The 22,365-nt window shown below is 33.3% G+C and overlaps 1 long non-coding RNA gene across 2 annotated transcripts; it reads left to right on the forward strand.

Annotated features, from left to right (window-relative positions):
- Nucleotides 1-1,053: 1,053 nt before the first annotated feature.
- Nucleotides 1,054-1,712, forward strand: LOC121208296 (uncharacterized). Of its 2 annotated transcripts, none has more exons than XR_005903245.1 (2): nt 1,054-1,254; nt 1,448-1,712. It is a non-coding gene; the product is annotated as an uncharacterized lncRNA (long non-coding RNA). The 2 variants fall into 2 exon arrangements; XR_005903244.1 differs by having other exon boundaries at nt 1,064-1,254; nt 1,457-1,712.
- The last annotated feature ends 20,653 nt before the right edge of the window (nt 1,713-22,365 follow it).

Raw genomic sequence — 22,365 nt, forward strand, 5'->3', positions numbered from 1 at the left:
GAGCATGGAATAAAAATTCGGGGCAATAATATCACATGAATAAATAATAAGAGAACACAAAGGGCTGAGTTAAGGTACATGCAATGGTAACATATCATATATCATATAAATGCAAACATTAATTATTGAAAGCTAATCAATTAGAAGCCAATTAAGAGAAAATTCCATGCAAATTACACTAAAGAACATCATGTAACAAATTTTGAAACAGGTAAATAAGTGAATGATATGAAGAAAACACAATTTAGAAATATCAATATACAAACAATCAATTATACACAAATCTTGAAATAAGTAATTTTGCATGAACGCTTGAAATAAACCAAGAAGATAAAATAATAATAAATAAATAAAATGGAGTAACAACGTATAAATGAAATTTCCAAAATAAATGATGTGTATAAAACAAGGTAAACGATTTGCAACATAATATATGAAATAAAGAAAACTTAATATAAATAAAATATATAAATACTAATAATATATAAAAGTGTTTGGGATAAACGTGTATATATATATCAAGGTAGAAAAATAAATGTCATATAAATCCCTAAGGTATTAAAACTATATAAAAGAATTTTAAATCCAATAAGTCATATAATAAATCAAAGTAAAAAAAAGAAATAAAACCTTAACTAAATATAATTAATTAAAAACAGTACATAATAAAATAATATATGAAAAAGATGAATAGTAAAATAAAAAATATAAATTAAACTTAATTGAAAAAAAGTTAAAATCAAAGGATAATTAATAAATAAAATAAACCATAGAAAATGAAATAAGGATCGTAGCGCAATGCGCGCAAATGCGCAGGGACCAAAAATGAAATTATTCCCTACTTCAAAACGCAACATTTCAACGCGGACTAAGGTGAACAGATGCACCAATTTCAGGGGAAAAATTAAAAAAACAAAAGAAATCTAAATGGGACTCAATCAATCAATCAATCAAATAGCACCAAAACAGGGAGGGACCAAACGCACAAATACCCCATTCAGAAGCAAAACACGCGGACAAACTCCCCCCCCCCCCAAAATGCTGTTTCATTTTATTACCTAAATTAAAACATGTTTTAAAATTTTTATTTAAAAAGCATTTTAACTTTTGCTTTTAAAAAAAAACCCTAAATGCCTTGTATGTTTTCTCATCTCCCTCACTCTCCCTTTACTCTCCAGCCGAAAGGCTAGTGCCCAGGGCCTCCATTCGTGACCAGCGAAGGCCCGCCGACGGTGCGAGCACGGTGCGACTCCGGTGACTCCCTTTCTCCCTAGTATTTTGTGTTGGTATTGTAAATCTGAATGAAAATAAAAAACATAATAAATAGCGAAAAATCACCTTTGAAGTATATTTTTCGATGGCTTTTTATTGATCTTTGTATGTATTTTATATACAATTTCTCTGGAAAAAGAAAGAAAAAAACCCTCTATAATAAAAAATTTTGAAGGCTTTATAGGTAAATACAAACAGTTGCTTGCTATTCTCTCGCTCAAACTGCAGATCGTGGAGGAGAGCGTCGTGGGGCGTGGGGTCGTGCTTGATATGCCGACGTACGTGGTGGAGGGACGCTGAACGTAGAGGCTGCGATGCAAGGCAATAGCCTAGGGTTTTCCATGTTTTTCTGACTTAGGCTATTGGGCTTGTGCAATTGATTTTTTTTGGGCCTAGTGTATTTAAAATAATTTAATGGATTGTTTAATTTTTTTGTTTGATTTTGGTTTCCCTATGGGCCGAGCAAAATTCGGGTTTTACAATAAGCCTATGCACTTGCTATACCATAGACAAAGTATGTCAAATATATTATCTATCGACAATAAGTTAATAAAAAATTGTAAACAACCTACTGCTACTTGACAATATATCCAAAATAAATATATACCAAAAGTTGCTAATATAGTCTATGGACAAAAGATTGCTAATATATTCTAGATTTTATGAGACAACGAAGCTACACACCCTGGAAGAATAGAAGTCTAAGGATGGTCAATAAGTATTACATTCACTTGATTGCTTAAGTACATAATCCCTTCCAAATATTTTGGCAAAGAAAAGAAGAAATCTACCTTGTGTGAATCTTTTGCTAATATATTCCCCTATAGAAAGCATTTCATCCTTGGAGAGGCCTTCAATTTCTATAATTTATGTGAAAATCATCATTCTTTGTTCACCTTCCTTTGCCTCTTTTTTCGAAAAAAAAAGAAATGTCATTAATCTCTTGTGCAACTTCTCGATAAGCAACACCAAACTTACCTATCTCCTCCATAAGATCAAATAACCCATTAATTCTCCGAGGCCTTTTCTTACTAGTTACAACCTTCTTTACAATAATCACAATAGCAATTGTAGGTGCTTGACAAGCTGAAGCACCTATTTCCTCTCTAGATTCAAAATATTTGACTACCTCTTTTTCAACATCAAATACATCTTCAAATTTATTATCTTCAACATCCAAATCTTCCATTGCAATAGTTTTTATCTCAACTGTAGCTCTTGTAGCTCTTTCTTTTCCAAATATTTAGACTAAGTCATCAAAGAATGGAAGTGGTTTATTTCTCAATCCAATAGCATGTGGATGAATCTACCCAAAAAAAAAACCTTGAATTTTTTAAATTGATTTCATAATTATAACTAATTATAGTAAATATAACGACAAAATTTCTAGTAGTGTTAGAAACTATGATTATGAGACCCTGTTTTCATAAATTGAGTTTGTAAATGTTAAATAGAGATATTTACAAAAATAATGTATTGATGAATTAAATTTTGGATAAGTAATTTTACAGAATTAATAGTTAATTAAGGTATAGGGACAAAATTGTAAAAAGGTTATCACTATAGGTTTTTAATTGGCCAAAGGCTTAAGGAATTATATAACAATTAAACCAAGGTCTAAAATGGCACATATACCATCTTAGAAACATTAGTGGATGGTAAGTGAATAACTTATATATATTATAAATATTATAATTAAATTATTTACATTATAAAATGTATAAAATAAAACTAATATAGTGGAAAGAAAGAGAAATCATCTCTTTTCTTCATCCATGCACGAAAGAAGAAGAAAGAATTCAGCCTTAAGGGCTGCTAGTTTCAACAAAAAATTGGTATGTGTAATTTAGTCATTTTCTTGTGATTTTTATGTTTTTGAGTGTCATGAGAGCTTGATCTAGCTAGCTCATATATCAATTTGTAAAATTGTTAAAGTTTTAGATAGTTTGCATCAATTATTTCTTGAATTTTTGGGTGTTAAATTATAGATTTTAAGCTTAGTTGTGAAAAAGGACTAAATTGTAAAGCTAATTGATAGTTTTGTGCATTAGGGAACAAACTAAATAAAATGTAAAATTTGAACGTAGGAATAAGAAATAGAAGGTCCTAATTAATAATAATGAAATCAGAGTTTAATTTGGAGTTTTAAATTGAAATTTATGCTAGTCTCGATTTTAGGGACTAAATTGAATAGATTGTAAAATATGTGTGAATTTGTAATTGATTGTGATTTAAACTGAAATTTGATATTATGTATTTTCATATTCTAATTCATAGCTAAAGGCGACGCAGGAACGTCGAGGGGAAAAGGAAAGACGAGATCTGATAACGAGTAACCTAAGTGTTTGATTTGTGTTTCTATAATTCAGATCACTTTAATTTATGCACACTTCTATTGTTTAGAATGGTAAATGTGGAGGTAAGCTAAGATTGGTTAGTTGAATCGAATTGGTATGATTATGTTTGATTATTGAGATAGAATACTAAATTGAATAGAATTTAAAATAGTGTAATTTGATAAAATTATTGAATTGACTTTGTATTGGGGTGAAATGGGATGTGATATGTAATAAATTGATGATTTGAACTATGAATTGAATTGATGAGATGCGAATTGAACAAAATGATAATTTGAATAAATTGTTACCTTATTAATTGTTCAAGCAAAATTAGATATAGTTGGCATGCCGCAGGATAGATTGAGTACGAGTTAATTTGACTACATATTGAGTGTTGGGCACAACTCTTACTTCGGTTATAACGATGAGTGCTGTCACATGGCATGAATAACATACCCATATATGCTCTTTCACGACAGTCATCACAAACTTAAAACACTTATCATAGCATCTCATAGATGCACATATTTTCGCAATTGCACAAGCTCACATTTATCACATTTAATCATAGGTGAGGTGTGAGAACACTTACACTTGGAATTTAGAGTAAGGGTTTAGGCTACCTCTAAATTCCCAATTACACAATGAATCATCTATGAGCAGCGATTCCAAAATACTCACCAAAATATGTTTTCGCTGAAAGTTGAAAGCTGAGACAAGCTTTTCTTTACCTATGTCTCTACTCTTTGAAGGTTCTATTGACTCCGACACTTCAAGAAGACAAACCACACAAACATACAATCAACAATTAGTCATTAACTCACCTTAAATAGTAAAAAGCAATAGTCTAAGCTACGTTCTCTTTTAACTGAAACCTTCGGCATAGAAAACTTTAAATTTGAATATCTCGACCTACGTTTAATCTTTTCTCATGAAACGAATTCCATTCATCTACATATTCATCTACGACTAATTCCCAACCTTTAACCTATACAAAACTACACGTTTCAAGTTTTGACCATTATGACCAAAATTCATTAAAACTCGAGAAATCCTTAACGAAACTTCAATGGAGCTTTAGAAACCTTCTAATTACATCAAAACTAATTGAAAAACACTTTAAAATCAAGTTTTTACTCAAAAACTTGAAATTCACTATTAACAACCCCTTTTTAGCTTTTATTCAAAATTCACGATTTAATGGGTAAAAACTTAGTTTTAAGGATCCAATAATACTAAAAGCTAATAGAAAAATAACTGGTTACCTTCGATGGAAGAAAAACGGACTTCGACACAAATCTAGGAAAACCCACTATTGAAGAAGAAGATGAAATTAATGATGTTTTAAGACAGGGGTGAAGCCAAAAGGGGGATTGGCATTGGCCCCGGCTGTAACGACCCAAAATCCGTGGGCACCGGAAAAGTATGTAATCGGGCCTCCGTCCTAGTGAAATAAGTTCAAAAATAATTATTAAAAATATTTATGAGCCAAGTGGTGTGTCTAATTAGGTTTTAATTAAGTAAATTTAGCTTAATTTAGAGTAATTAGTAAAAAGGATTAAATTGAATAAGAGGTAAAAGTTTAATTCTAAAGCAATTAAGTAAAAAGGGCCAAAATGACAAATATGCCATTAAGTAATGGTTGAGGCGGCATAAACGTATTAAAAATCTAAGATTTTATTTAGATTATATATATATTATATTATATAATTGATTATTATAATTATTAATTGTTATGGTTTTATATTATTATTATTATTATTATTATTATTATTATTAAATAAATTAAATAGTAGAGAATTGTATGGTAATAAAAATATTGGTATATTTGTAATAAATAGATACATGTGTACTTGTTATAAAATAATTTGTTTACTTAATATTAAAGTAATAGATAATTAGATTAAATTGAATTATTGATAATTAAATAATTATATCATAAGATTTTTTTATATATGTTAAATAAAGTATGATTATGACAAGTGTAAGGTGATAAAAATATACATATGTAATGATAATATTTATACAATTATAATATTTTATTTAAATTAGTAGATATTTATTATTTACTATTATTATAATTAAGAGATATTTATTAATTAAATAATTATAACATAAGATTTTTATGTGATAATTAAATAAAATTATGACAAATGTAGGGTGGTGATATTGGACAAATGTAAAACATGTGTGTGTACAATTGTTATATATATAATTGCTATTAAATAGATATTTATTAATTAAATATAATATAAATTAAATAAAGTAAAAAAAAAGAGATAAAGCATAAAATAAATAGAAACTAAACAAACAGAATAGAAAACAGAAGCATTCGAAAAGAGAAAGAAAAAGGAAAAACTAGAGATTTGAAGCTTGAAACTTTAATTGGTAAGTCAATTAAGTCCTTTTTAGTTAATTTTGATGTTTTAGAAGCTTTAGAACAAAGTTTTGTTGAAATTAAGTTAAGGTTTTGAAAGTTTTTAGGTTCTTGAACATAGTTCATGTTGAGCAAAATAATGAATTAGGGATTTAATTGAATGAATTTTAAGTTAGGATTGAATAAAGGATTGAATTGTAAACTAAGCTATAAGTTTTGAGTTTTAGGGATTAAATTGAAATAAATTCGAAATTATGAAAATATGATAAAAATTAAATAGTTAGATGTGGGTTTGGCAAGAAATTGAGTAGCAAAAAGGTATGAATTGAGAAAGAAAAATATATAGGTTTAGTTGGGATTAAATTGGAATTAAAGTAAAAGTTAGATAAAAATTTCAGCGTTTAAATTGTGTTATGCTAATAATTGTGAAATTATTTTAATTGTTCGTAGCTGATATCGAGCCTGAAGCATCGGCCCAAAAAGGAAAAAGAAAGATCGTCGAGGATTAAATCCGAAGAGAATTCTGGTTTGTATCACTATAACTCAAGCTCTATAATTAATATATGTTTAATTTAATATGAATATGTGGTAAGTATTTTAAGGTAAGTATTTAATGAACTAATAAAATTTGTGATTGGGTATTAAAATTGAGATTGATACTGAACTGAATTATGGGATTCTGAATATTGTTTTGAATACCGAATTAAACTGTGAAATTACTGAATAATGTTACGTATATTGCATTGAACTGTAAAATTTCTAATGAAGTGAATTACTGTATTATTGTGAAAATTGATCAAAATAATAAATTATAATTAATATTGAATCGAAATGGAAATTATACTGAAAAATGATTTAAATACCCTATTAACTAGTCGGGCTAGTCGGATATAGTTGGCATGCCATAGGATATAGAAGAGTACGGGTTTTTGCCGGCTTACTGATCAGGCACTTATGTGCCGACTACTGTTATTGTTACCGTTACTGTTACCGATTCGACACTTTGTGTGTCGAATACTGTTACTGTTACTGTTACAGATTCAACACTTTGTGTGTTGAATACTGTTACTGTTACTGCTACTGCTACCGTTACTGATTACTGATTAGATATTGTGTACCGTTAAGGCACATTGTGCCGTTCTGGTGTGTTGGTTGGAATCCATATATCCGCCGAGTCCGAGTCAAGTTAATAGGGACAAATGAAATAAATCTACTGATAAAACTAAATTTGAATGATATGGCATATGTGAAAGTTGAGAATTGAAATAAAGAAATAAGAATGGTATATATATAATTGAATGATAACATGAAAGATTGAATTGTTCATTAAGTGATGATAATTGTTGTAACGCCCATTACTAGAGACCGTCGCCGGAGTCGAACACGAGGTGTTAACAGACTTAATTCATTACTTAAACACCTCAAACAATTTATTTTTAAAATTTCCAGTCAAGCTAGCAATCTGCGTCACAGTCGTTTAAAAATTCATATCTCGAGTTCGGAAATTTGAAATCCAATTCCGTAAATGTTCCATGAAAATAGACTCATATATCTATTTACTATTTTTTTTCTAGAATTTTTGGTCGAACCAATTAGTACAGTTTATTAGTTAAAGTCTCCCATGTTTCAGGGTTTGACTGCTTTGACCTCTGTGTATTTCGAATCAGAAATCTCTCTGTACAGAATTTCAATGTCTATGACGTTTGTTTCTCTTAAAACTAGACTCAATAAGGAATCTTTAAATATAAATAATTACTTCTAATTATTTTTTTAAATTTATGATGAATTTTTAAAGTCAGAACAGGGGATCCAAAAATCACTCTGGCCCTGTTTCACAAAAATTCAAATATCTCATAAAATATAATTTATATACCTGTTTTGTTCAATCCATATGAAAATAGACTCATTAAGCTTAAATTTCACTATTTCATTTTACTATTTTAGTGATTTTCAATTTACATCACTGCTGCTGTCAGATTCTGTTTTATGGCAAATTTCACTTTACTAAGGATTTTCATGGACTAAATAGCATTTTAAACATACATAACATCAAATATGACTTAGATTGGTCATTCCAATGGCTAATCATTTACAAACCGGCCATTCCAATGGCTAATCATTTACAAACCCTTTTCTTGCCAAACCATAGCCATATCATAAGATCATTTACACAAAGTGAGTATTTTGCCATACATGCCACATTCAAAACACACAAGCCATTTTACCAATTTAGGCCTTCGGATAGTGTGAACGAGTCTTCGACCTATCTCGATTCTTAAGTCGGCTTGTCAAAACTACAATGAAAGAAAAGGAAGGAGTAAGCAGAAATGCTTAGTAAGTTCACATGCAAAAAGCAAGTAACATAATCACACAATCCCACATAAAACATCATTTGCATAAACAACACCAAGACATTCATGTTTAATTTGTATTTAATATCTTTCTACGATTTCATCATACCAAGTTTTCAACCTGAGGGTTTAAGCACATACCTATCAAATTTTCTCATTTACCACACTTACCAATATGTCACCTTCGTTTTAGGCCTTCTTCTTATTCACTTAAGATTCACCCGTTGAACACATCGGAATATAATTCAAATACACGGATCTCATGAACATAAGAGCCATACCCGCAGCTAGACAAACTCAATAGCCTGCGGAACTTATGTAGCCAAGCTACCATGTAACCTACCCATAGGTGAACTCGGACTCAACTCAACGAGCTCGGGCGTTGGCATCCATAAGTGAGCTCGGATGCCTAGTTACATCTCATGAACTCGGACTCAACTCAACAAGTTCGAAACTCAAATATCCTAGGGACATGTCACTTATATTCTAATCTATTCCCAAGGATGTTTTCTTGAAGATTTATTAATATTAATGCTATGAGAATTAAGGGAAGCAATGGATTGAGGTTTGAAGAACAAAAAGTGAACAAGAGGAGCTTGGGAAGCAAGGGACGACACAACAATGAAATAGGGAGAAACTATCGTGAAATCAGTTTGAAGAATGAGGGTTTTTGGGTTGATTTTAAAATTTTGGGCAAATTCTTCATAGAAACTCTCTATTTTGACTCTTTTACAAACCAACCCTATTTTCAAAATTAAAGGTATTTAAAACTCATTTTTAAAAATTGACTTAATTTTCTAATAGCCATTGTCAAAAATAGTATCGATTACCAACCTTACGAAATTCGGAGCACATATAAGCTAAAATTCCTAAAGTACCCTCAAAACTTCCAAACCTAATTTTGGGGTGTTACACTTTCGTGATTCAAGTCAATATAACAAAAAATTAACCAATTACATACTATCAATTCAAGATCAATCTTTAGCTATTACACATAAACTTTCATACTAAAAGCTTCCATTAACATATGAACTATGCATATTACCAATTTGCGCACCATTTTATTTGATAATAGCATTTAAACTTATCATATTATAACATTCAACCTTAAGGTTCAAATAACTTCATTTCACTATATTCCAATTTCTCATTTCTTCAATTCAACTCATTCTCGAATTTATTTATTCATATTATTTCTGTATCGACCCTCCGGGCTCATATAACCAATTCGCATGGTCATTCACATGCTATCATTATTCGTATATTGCAATATCCATTTGCATCACCAAACCATATTATGAATTCAATTAAAATATCATTATCCAATTTACATTTTATATCCCTAACTCGAACTTGAACGGATACACGGATTCCAACCAACACACTAATTTGACACCTAGTGCCTATCAGAACGTCCAAAGTATATAAATTGTGCCTAGAGCTCATTGGTTTTGTCGAAACCACTTTTTTTGAAAAAAACAGGAATCGACTTTATATTTTGAAAAGAAAACGAAAATTAGGGGTCGCCACCAATCTTTTTTGTTTAGGTGTGATCGGATCACCTAGAAATTTGGTCATTTTAATAAAACATTTTGATTTACTAAAACAATGATTTTGGTCTACGAAACTTGAAAAAAATGGGTTCATGAGTCGGTTACGCACGAGGAAGGATTAGCACCCTCGTAACGCCCAAAATTGGTACCTAGTTGATTAGTTAATGTCTTAATGTCAAAACTTAAAAACTCGAAAAGAATTTAGAATACGATCCCTTTTTTATGTTGATCTATACGAAGAATTTGCTTGAGTAAATCGAAATGGATTCTAAAGACCTTCTTGTCTCGAAGTAATAAAATGCCACATCCAGTACGTTAGAACACAACATTTTAGATCATCGAGAATAAGTTCGTCTTTTGATTTTCAAAACTCACGTGTTTTAATTTTAAAAAGGATATTCAGTTGTTTGGTCAAACGGTAAATCGAAACCCAGCACGTAAGGCATGATTTCTCGAAATTTTCAAATACGAAATATTGTCTCGTTTGAAGTTTAGAAAACACGAGCGAAATCTTTAAAGGGATATTTGATTATTTGGAAAAATGAAAAATCGAAACCCAATACGTTAGGGTACGATTTCTCGAATTTCTAAACATCAAACATCACCTTTTAAATATGAGTTTCAAATCTCTGATACTTGATTTCTTTGTGTTTCAAATCTCTGTTTCTTCTTTTTTTTTGCTTTTTTCTTTTCTTTTTTTTACATTCGTTTTCTTTTCCGCTTTATAACCAATTACAAAATTTATTACTACTATTTTATTTTCTGTTTGCTACTGTTGTCATTGTCTCTGCTTTTTTTTTTGCTTGTTGCTTTGGTTTTGCAGGTGTTGTCAGAGGCGTAGAGGGGGCTGATAGCAGCATTGCAGCGGAGAAGGTGCTGACACCACGTGGGGAGCGACGCACTAGGGTTTCTGCTGCTAAAATTTGTTTAGATTTTGGGCTTATCGGGCCATTAGGGTTTTTGTTAGTTTGGGCTGTAATTTTAATTGGTTTTGGGTTTGTAATTTTAAATTGGACAGTTTAATCTTATTTTTTTTTGTTTTGTTTTTTTTTCTGATTTGGGCTCGTTGGGCCCGGGCAAATTTGGCCTGTTACAGCTGTCCCTCTTTGCTCGTTTTCATGTAACGAGAATAGAGCAAAGACTTTAAGAGGGCCAATTTTGCCTGGACCTGTCGGGCTCAACTTCTCTTGGCGCTTCTTTCCTTCAAGTTGCTTCATTCCAATCTACTGCAACTTCAGAGGTATAGAAACTGTTGCTTTGATCCACTCCACTTTAACTACTAGTAGCTTTAACCTGCTTCACTAAAACTTCAGGGAGATGAGGTTTATGGCTTTAAATTGTAGCTTGATCTACTCTATTGTAACTTCAAGGAGGTAAGATATGCTTTCTCCAGTCTGCTCCATTGGAACTTCAGGTAGATAAGACCTATAACTTCAACTTGCCCCATTGTAACTTCAGGGGGATAAGGCTTGCAACTTCAAGCTTCAATTTGCCCCACTGTAACTTCAGGGAGATAAAATTCACCATGATAGATTTGATCCGACCTGCTGCAACTTCAGAGGTATAGAATTTGTAGTTTTAATCTGCTCTATTGTAATTTCAGAGGGATAAGATTTGTTATTTTCAATCCGCTCCACTGCAACTTTAGGGAGATAGGATTTATAGCTTTACTCTGCTCTACTGCAAATTCAGAATGATAAGATTTGCTATTCTCAGTCTCCTCCACTGCAACTTCAGGGAGATAAAACTTGTAACTTCAACGCACTCCACTATAACTTCAGGGAGATAAGGTTAGTGGCTTCGATCTGCTCCAGTGTCATTTCAAGGAGAAAAGATTTGTAGCCTCGATCTACTTCGCTGAAACTTCAAGGAGATACGAACCGTGGCTTCGAGCAGCTCCAATACCATTCCAAGGAGAAGAGATTTGTAGCCTCGTTCTACTCTGCTGAAACTTCAAGGAGATACGAACTGTAGCTTCGAGCAGCTCCAATGCCATTTCAGGGAGAAGAGATTTGTAGCTTCGATCTACTCCGCTGAAACTTCAAGGAGATACGAACTGTAGTTTCGAGCTGCTCCAACGCCATTTCAGGGAGAAGAGATTTGTAGCTACGATCTACTTTGCTGAAACTTCAAGGAGATACGAATTGTGGCTTCGAGCCGCTCTAGTGCCATTTCAGGAAGAAGGGATTTGTAGCCTCGATCTACTCCGCTAAAACTTCAAAGAGATACGAACTATGGCTTCGAGCCGCTCCAACTCCATTTTAGGGAAAAGAGATTTGTAGCATCGATCTACTCCACTAAAACTTTAAGGAGATCTGAATTGTTGATTTCAACCTGCTCTACTACTGCTTAGGGAGACAAGATCTGTAATTTTCAGCCTGTTACCTTACTGCTTAGGGGGTTAAGGCTTACCATCTTTGATCTACTCCACTACTGCTTAGGGAGACAAGATCTGTAATTTTTAGCTTGTTATCCTACTACTTAGGGGTTAAGGCTCACCATCTTTGATCTGCTCCACTACTGCTTAGGGAGACAAGATCTATAATTTTCAGCCTGTTACCCTACTGCTTAGGGGGTTAAGGTTCACCGTCTTTGATCTGCTCCACTACTACTTAGGGAGACAAGATCTGTAATTTTCAGTCTGTTACTCTACTACTTAGGGGGTTAAGGCTCACCGTCTTTGATCTGCTCCACTACTGCTTAGGGAGATAAGATCTGCAATCTTCAGCCTACTCCACTACTGCTTAGGGAGATAGGATGATGGCTTAAATCTGCTCCACTACTGGTTAGGGAGACAAGATTTGCCGTCTTCGACCTACTCTACTACTGCTTAGGGAGATAAGATCTATGAATTCACCGATGTTGCTACACCATCTTCTAGGGACATGATCTGTAGAATCAGTTTCATGTATCTATGCTTATGCCAAATAATTAGGATGCTATGATTGAAATGAATCAAATGCTCCTAACTAGATGTGATGCTTATGTCAAATAATTAGGATGCTATGATCGAAATGAATCAAATGCTCCTAACTAGATGTGTTATGAATGATATATGAATGCAGAAATGAAAATGATCCCTTTTTTTAAAAGGCTTAAGGCATCATTGCTCGTTGTTCATCAGGACATTATCACTGATGTATTACGCGTCCATCTTGTTCGGCTGGTATTCTTGACAGAAAAGTCAAAGAAATAATCACATTTTGCTTAGCAAGCTTGCCCCACTGTAATTTCAGAGTCCCTTTCACCGTACCTTCTGGGACATAAAGTTTGTATCTCCCACCGCAACTTCAGGGGAATAATATTTTTTCTTTTATCCTGTTGCAACTCAGAGGTATAGGATTTGTATCATCTTCAATCAATTTGATCTGTTACACCATTCCTTAGGTGTAACGACCCTATGTATATGTATGATATTTGTATTAATGCAGAGTATCATTTTTCTTTTCCCGAGAATGATCCTCTTTGACATAGCTCATTATTTTCGAGGTGGCATCACCAACACAATACCTTGTTTTTTGTGCAACTGATATCTTTAACAAAGAATCTAGAGAGATAGCCACAATTTAGACTCCTATATTTCAAATATTTCCAACCCTTAGGCTTGGTGAGTTCTAAATGATGGTCCTGTTTCAGGTTCCTATACTATTTAGAAGCTTCTAGAGTAATATGCAGAACTTCTTTTGTGAAAGTATTATTGGTCCGTTAATCGTTATTTCAATGCAAAAAACTTGAAAAAGATCAAAACAATGGACAAGAAGAAAATTGATTGGGAGCATAGCTTGAAATGAATAAACTAATCAAAGATTGCAAACGCAATAAAAAGGAAATTAACTCAAAATAAATAAGTTAATCAAAGATAGCAATGCTATAAGAAGGAAATTTATTAGGAGCATATTTTGAAACGAATAAAATAATCAAAGATAGTAAATTCAATATGGGTAAAATGAAAACTAGGTGCCCCAGATATCGCAGCCTGAGCTTCTCTGTACCAACTTCTTGAGGACCTTTCTGAGCTTAATATGTGTTTAGGGGATTCGGAGTACTTTGTTGATGCCCCAAGACGTAGCATACTTCTTCATTGTTAATTTAGGCATAGCAAGATTGCTGTATGCCCCATTTTGATCTAAATTTGAGCCACCCTTTTTGGGTTTTCAACTCAAATCCCCTTTGGTCTCAAGGCGCCCTTTTGCGGGTTTTCGCCTTGGCCTCTCCTTTTTCTTTTTCCTTTTTTTTTTCCTTTTTTTTAGAAGGTCTCAAAGCGCCCTTTATGGGTTTTCACCTTGGCCTCTCCCTTTTTAGGTAGAATACTCCTTGACTGAATTTGAATTCACCGGTTTGGGCAAATCTTTGCCATTCATTTCGGTCAATATCAGTGTCCCTCCAGAACAGGCCCTTCCTAGTTTGGCATCCACTTTCCTCTAAAGTCCTTTTGTATAAAAAGGATCTTTTTCAACGCTGAGTCTCCCTCGTGGAATTCTCTAGGACAAACCTCTTTATTGTAAGCTCGCATCAGTCATTTTTGGTGCATTGGACCTCGACAGATAGCTTTCAACCCTCCTTCTTCAAATTCAACTGATCTTATTGGGATTGGGTCCATTCTGTCTTATCCAACTCCAGCTCTGACAAGACTCGGAGAAAAGGAATCTTGTCTTCAAAACCGATTCCATCCCATAAACCCATGAGAAATGTGTTGCCCCGACGAAGGTTCTGGACCCACGTTTGATGGTAGCACCAATCTTTACAAGTCTCGATCATTTTCTGTATGATCCTTTGTTTGTTTGTTTTTTTTTCTGTATTGCAATATGGCGCCTAATCTTTGAACAAACTGTAAACTTTTGACATTGTGCAATTGTGTTAGACATGATCCTTCCTGACGTTATTTGTTGGCACCTTTTTTTTAGGGGAATTTGATGACTGTCGACTTAGTAACATTGGTATATGAAATGACTTTTACCCCTTTCACGAAGTAATCGACGACCCCAAAGATGAATCAGTATCGGTTAGAAGCTTTTGACGAGATCAGCCCCATAATATCCATACCCCACATATAGAAAATCTGTGAAGAAATTGAGGAGGCATAAAAGTCTTGTCTTCTTCTGTTTGGCATTCACGGCTTGACTGACACAATCCCCTTTCATGGTGGATCAGCAGCACCTGAACCTCATGATTAGCCTGGCTAACATAAAACCATTAGTATGTGTTCTTTTGACACTCGTATGGACCCTTTTTAGCATCCATAGGCCTTAGTAGCCCAGGCATATCTTGATATGGTTATGTAAAAATATCTTTGTATTCTTGACATCTCACTTTGTATCTTTGGTGGTATAGACTCCGATCTTTATCTCTTTCTCTTCTCATAGGTTTGCGATGTCCATTGTCCCTTTGTAAGGTAGGATCTATTTCTCATCTTGTTCTACCATCATTGACAAATCATGAGGTATATTACAATCTTTATCATATTCAAGGTCCTGAGATCTCTCTAGACACATATCTTGCTTAAAAAGAGACTCGGAGTCAGTGACAGCGTTGCTCACGTTATTGATATCGAAGGATCTGTTGTAGGTACGAAGGCAGATTCCAAATAATAAATGATTCTAAGGATGATTATTTGTATGGTATGATCATGAATGAAAAATAAATGAATATTTGAAAGAAAGTCCAAAGAACAAAAGAATCTAAGAACAATTATTTGTACAGTATGAAATGAAGTAAAAGAAAATTTACTCAAAAAGATGCATTTTATTGAAATAAAGACTTAGGACACAAGCCTATTTCACAAGAGGATTCTTATTGCTTCTAGGCTTAAAGAAATAAGCGTGTTTTGAATATTACTCTAGATTAGCTCTAAAAATAAAGGGATCTTTTGCATAGTCTCATTGTTCAAAACACTTCCAAGTTCGTAAAGGCAGATGCTCGAAAAATTCTATTCACAGGTTCCCTATTCTAATACGTCGTTAATGTTCAGATTCCCCAATATCAGGTCTTGCATTAGAGTTCTGAGATCGATATACCCTTAGATCTCATGCCCCTATCCATCATGGAACTCATAATGTTTACTCCTTTAACAGAAATGTTGGGTAACAGATTTTCTGCACCAGAGTGATCATCGAATTTCACGATACCCAATTTGATAAGTCTTTCGATTGACTTTTTAAAGGTGGTACAGTTCTCGATAGAATACCCCGTGATTCCTGCATGATATTCACATTGGTCGTTTGCATCGTACCATTTAGGGCATAGAAGTTGTATTGGTTCTATGTAGAAAGGGGATATAATATGTGCATCAAACAAAATTTGGTACAACTCCCCATACGTGATTGGGATGGGCGTGAACTGGGTTTTTTCTGAGTTCAATCTTGGATTGGGTTCTTTCCTTGAAGGGACCTTATGGCTAATAGTTGTCGTCCTTGGCTTGCTTACTATAATCAGCTTCAAATAGCCCTTGTTATACCCACTCACATCATTCACTTCCTTTTTCTTCTTCTCCGGGGCCTTTAAAGTCCACTCTCCCATTTCCTTTGTTTCTGCCAGAACAACTAGTTTGGCTCGATCATCTTTCAGGTTAAAACCTGAACCCATCGGGAAGTTCAACAGTGTCGAGGTATCAGCCTGATATTAGGGTCCGATAATGACGGGTACCCCTTGCATGTCTAGTTGGGTCAGGACACTTATTGGGGTAAAACTTGGGGAATAGATGATGTCTTCATTATCATCTCCACCATTGATCACTGGACCACTCCTTTTTTCAAGTTCTCTGGCTAACAACTGGGTTAACTGGCCTATTATATTCCTTTGGAATTCTAGCATTTGTTCCCGCATCTCTCGTTGCATTTTGGTCAATTGCTCTTGCATCTGTATTTGTATTTGCTCTATTCTCTCCAACCTTTGGTCCATATCTTTTGTCGATTCTGAAATAATTTTACCTAATTAGGGTCCTTTAGTGAAATTCTAATGCAAATGATGCAATGCAATGCAAATGCATAGAATGAATGCAGAAGAAAGGAAGGCGTTGATTTTGAATTCAATTTTATTAGAAAAACTTTTCTAGGAAACAAATTCCTTTATAAAACGGATTACATATACGGCCTTTCTCTCATATTCCAAGCGAAGACACCTATCTTCCTCTTCATATCTGGATGTTATGGTCGAGCATTGCGAATTCTCCAAAAGATGTCCATATTAACTCCTTTTTGCTTGATCCAGGCCGTGACTCATTGATCACTTATCCCCGCGATACTCGTCAGCTCCTTTAAGAAAGTCAAAATGTGACGGCTCTCAAGTAATCTTTGTCGGCTTGAATCCTCAGGCAATGGAACAAAGTTTTGTATTACTCCACAGACTATCAGCTTTCTCTCATTATGTTTACTTGGACCATATTTAGACAACCGTATTATAATCCACTTCATCAAGAAATCCATTTTCCCATGACAAGCTTTTCTATTTAGCAATTGAATATGAATCAACACCTCCTTTCTATGATGATGTAATGCAAAACAAAACAAAATATGTCAGTGCAGAAGAAATAAACAATAAAATAAAACACCTATCTAGGTGAACACTAGGGCTTAGCGTGGCTCTACCTAAGGCGAGTTCCTATGGCTCACTGTATGTGGTTCAGTTCTAAAGAAGAGGTACCCGAACCAGCAGATTCCTCGGTCCTCACCCATTACAGGTTCATATGGACTGAGTTCAGTTTAGGGGAATACATTTCCCTATGGTTGCACGGAGATGAAAATCTCACGAAGACATAGGTACGGATGTATCCTGAAAGCGATCCACTATCCTACACGGAGGTGAAAACCTCACGAATGAATAGTTTCTCACTCCCACTTAAAAGGGTAAGATTGAACGATCATGCAGTGCAATATGCAGAAGGATGTCTAAACTCAAACCAACACAACAGTTATAAACTGAAATGATAAGGATCGTAACAAGGACGAATAAAATGTAATGAAAGGATCTCTTATAATGAAAATGCAATGTGATTGAAGTAAAATCAAACGCATCAACATAGAATAAATAAACAAAATAGAGCACCTATCCCGGTGACCACTAGGATTTGGCGTGGTTCTACCTAGGGTGGGCTCTTGAGGCTCGCTATATACGGTTCGGTTCTAAAGCAAAGGTACCTGAACCGGCAGATTCCTCGATCCTCACCCATTGTAGGCTCATATAGACCGAGTTCAGTTCAGGAGAATACATTTCCTTATGACTGCACGGAGATAAAAATCTCACGAAGACATAGGTACAGATGTATCTCGAAAACGATCCACTATTCTAGATGTATCTCGAAAGCGATCCACTATTCTACACGGAGGTGAAAACCTCATGAAGGAATAGTTTCTCACTCCCACTTAAAGGGTGTGACCACAACGGTCATGCAATGCAATGTGCGAGGATATATGCATAAAAAACTTGAAGCAATAAAGAAAATAGAAATAAAACTATGAAAACTGTAAGAAAAACAGATGAAATGCAATGAAGGGATCGTAATTTTAAAACGAATTTTCAATTTTCGACAAAGGACAAAAATTAATCAATTTCTGGATCGACTCTCAAATTCCCCAGTGGAGTGGCCAAGCTATCGAAACCACTTTTTTTGAAAAAAATAGGAATCGACTTTATATTTTGAAAAGAAAATGAAAATTAGGAGTCGCCACCAATCTTTTTTGTTTAGGTGTGATCGGATCACCTAGAAATTTGGTCATTTTAATAAAACATTTTGATTTACTAAAACAACGATTTTGGTCTACGAAATTTAAAAAAAATGGGTTCGAGAGTCGGTTACGCACGAGGAAGGATTAGTACCCTCGTAACGTCCAAAATTGGTACCTAGTTGATTAGTTAATATGTCTTAATGTTAAAATTTAAAAACTCGAAAAGAATTTAGAATACGATCCCTTTTTTTATGTTGATCTATACGAAGAATTTGCTTGAGTAAATCGAAATGGATTCTAAAGACCTTATTGTCCCGAAGTAATAAAATGCCACATCCAGTACGTTAGGACACAACATTTCAGACCATCGAGAATAAGTTGGTCTTTTGATTTTCAAAACTCACGTGTTTTAATTTTAAAAATGATATTCAGTTGTTTGGTCAAACGGTAAATCGAAACCCAGCACGTAGGGCACGATTTCTCAAAATTTCCAAACAGGAAATATTGCCTCGTTTGAAGTTTAGAAAACAAGAGTGAAATCTTTAAAGGGATATTTGATTATTTGGACAAACGGAAAATCGAAATCTAATACGTTAGGGTACGATTTCTCGAATTTTCAAACATCAAACATCACCTCTTTTTTTTCAATTTTTTTGTACGAATTTAGATAAAATTAATGAAATATTTAAAAATGACATACGTTTTAATTGATTTGAGTATAGTATCAAAAATGACTAAAACATAAAAATATTCTCATGTTTTACGAACGATGATGTGACATTTATTCACGATAAACTAATAATGCATGAAAATATAATGATAATAGAAAATCATGATAACAATATGCATGAAATATAATAATAATAATAATAATAATAACGATAATAAAATAAATCATTTTTAATTTGTATAAAAATAAAGTAGATAAATAGTGGAGTAATAATAACAATAATAAAAGGTAAAATAAAAAAAAGTTGAAAGGCTAAAATGTTAAAATGATGTATAATAATTAAATAAATAAAGGAATAATAATGAAATAATGGGGTTAATTCGAAGGAGAGAAAAACGAAAGATAATGCATGATCATAAAAGAAACATCACATGAGAATGCCTAAAAAAGGAACAAAACTAATAAATGAACAAGTATATGCTAAAATAAAATAAAATAAGAACAAAATAATAAAAGACAATGATAAATAAAATTCAGTTTTTAGGTATGTATGAAAAAGTAATAACTAATAAAATAATTAAATAAACGAAGACTCGGTAAAAAAACAAATGAATATAGTCACTAACAAATAAATAAAATAATTAACTTGATTAAGGGACTCAATTATAACCCAAATCGAATTAAAAGGGTAAATTAAGATAACAAAAATAATAAAGGATCAATTCGAAAAGAATGAAATCTCATAGGGACTTATTAGAAAATTGTTCCTTTCGCCCTCTAAACGCACCGTTCTGCGGGGACCAAAATAAATTAAAAATAAAATTACAGGGGCAAAATTAAAAAAATAAATAAAAGAAAATGGGACTAAATCGCAACAGGCCATGAAAGCAGAAGGGGCCAGTGCGCAAATAGCCCGTTTCACAAAAACACGCGGGTTCTCCGCCTACGGGTCGAGTCACACTAGTCGCCATGCCAAACGGTGCCGTTTTGGGCACTAAAATCCCCAAGTGAAATGACGTTGTTTTCTTCAAGCTATAAAAGGCCAATTTTTTTTAAAAGAAATCATTTTTCCTTTTCCTTAAAACAAAAACTAAAAGCTCTCCCCTCACTCTCTCAACACACCCCACGTCCGGCTTGAGCTCCGGCGCCGGACCACCGTGGCAGCCGCCGATCGCCGGTGGCGGCGCCATCGTCCACGACGGCCGAAGGAACCAAAAAGGTCCCTTTTTAATATTTTCGACCTCCTGAACCCAGATCTGAGCCCAAAACTCCCGAAATCCCCACCAAAAAGACCCGAAAGTTAAAAAAAACTTTTCGGTTTCCAGCCACCTTTCATCGGAAGTGGATACCTCGGCTATTCACGATGGCACAAACAAGGAAAAGGTAAGACTTCGACTTCTTTTTGTATTTTTACTTATTTTCTTTTAAATATGAGTAAAGAAAAGTAAAAAATAAAAATAAAATAACGAATAAATGAACCACTTCTGATATTTGATTTCTTTGTGTTTCAAATATCTGTTTCTTCTTTTTTTTGCTTTTTTCTTCTTCTTTTTTACATTCGTTTTCTTTTCGGCTTTATAACTGATTACAAAATATATTACTACTATTTTGATTTCTGTTTGCTACTGTTGCCATTGTCTCTACTTTTGTTTTGCTTGTTGTTTAGGTTTTACAGGTGTTGTCAGAGGCGTAGAGGAGGCCGATGGCAGCATTGCAGCAGAGAAGGTGCTAACACCACGAGGGGAGCAGCGCACTAGGGTTTCTGCTGTTGAAATTTGTTTAGATTTTGGGCCTATTGGGCCATTAGGGTTTTTGTTAGTTTGGGCTATAATTTTAATTGGTTTTGGGTTTGTAATTTTAAATTGGACAGTTTAATCTTATTTTATTTTTTTGTTATGTTTTTTTTGTCTGATTTTTTGACTCGTTGGGCCCGGGAAAATTTGGCCCATTACAGGTTTAATCGAGGAAAAAAAGTGTGCCCGACACTCATCGAAATGTCCGAAGAAAAATGCACCCAGCGCTCATTGACATATAGCCGAAGTAACCCGTACTCAATCTATCCTACGGCATGTTAACTATATTTAACTTTGCCCGAATAGTTAATAGAGTATTCAATATCCAATTTTCATTATACAATCCAATTCATATATCATTTAACATTCAATTTCATAATTTCATTTTAATTCATCATCAATTCTCAATTTTCTCATATCACATAACATGTTTCAATCCATTTTCATATCACATATCATGTATCAATTAAATCAAACTACTTTCTATTTTGTTTAGTTTAGTCCAATATCTCAATATTCAATATCATTTGTAACGAACCAATTCATACGACAATTATATACTCACCTTGATACTCAATCATGCAATTAACATGAATATGCAAACAAATATATTGATCTCGAATCATAAAAGTGCAAACTGAATCATCACATTACTCGTTGACGTCTCTCGCTTTTCTTTCCCTCTCGACAGTTTGAAGTTGTCTTCAACTACATTCAATAATACATCAAATAAATAATATCAAATTTCATCCAATTCACATTTAAATATAAAATTAAACATATTTTGCATTTTATTTAATTTAGTCCCTAAACTCAGAATATGTATGTCTTTCGATTTATAGTTTCGAATCAAAATCTGATTTCACAATTTTTCATTAGAGACCCTATAATTTCAATTTATAACACAATATCATAATAGATTTTCAATTTATGCAATTTAGTCCCTAATGTTTACAAAGTTAACTATTAAGCTTATTTAACTTTACAATTTAGTCATTAACATGTTCTAAGCTTAATTTCTATCAATTTCAAGCTTAATTCATCAATTTATCAATAATAGAAACTTGTTAAAAACTTAACAATTGAACAAAATGATATATGGACTACCTAAATTAAGCTCTTACGATTCAATTTTCATAAAAAAAAATGGATGGCTTAGATACTTACTTAAATTGATTCCCGAAAGTTCAAATAAGCTTGAAGGTTTTCTTTTTCTTTGTTTTATTGGTGGACGGTGATAGATGATGAAGATGATGGTTTTTTTTTTCACCTTTCCACTATTAATTAGCTTATATAGTTGAATTAATGGTGAATTAATTTAGTTAATCATGTTTTACATTTAATTAATCT

The sequence above is a fragment of the Gossypium hirsutum genome, chromosome A10 (assembly GCF_007990345.1).
Source record: "Gossypium hirsutum isolate 1008001.06 chromosome A10, Gossypium_hirsutum_v2.1, whole genome shotgun sequence".
NCBI lineage: Eukaryota > Viridiplantae > Streptophyta > Magnoliopsida > Malvales > Malvaceae > Gossypium > Gossypium hirsutum.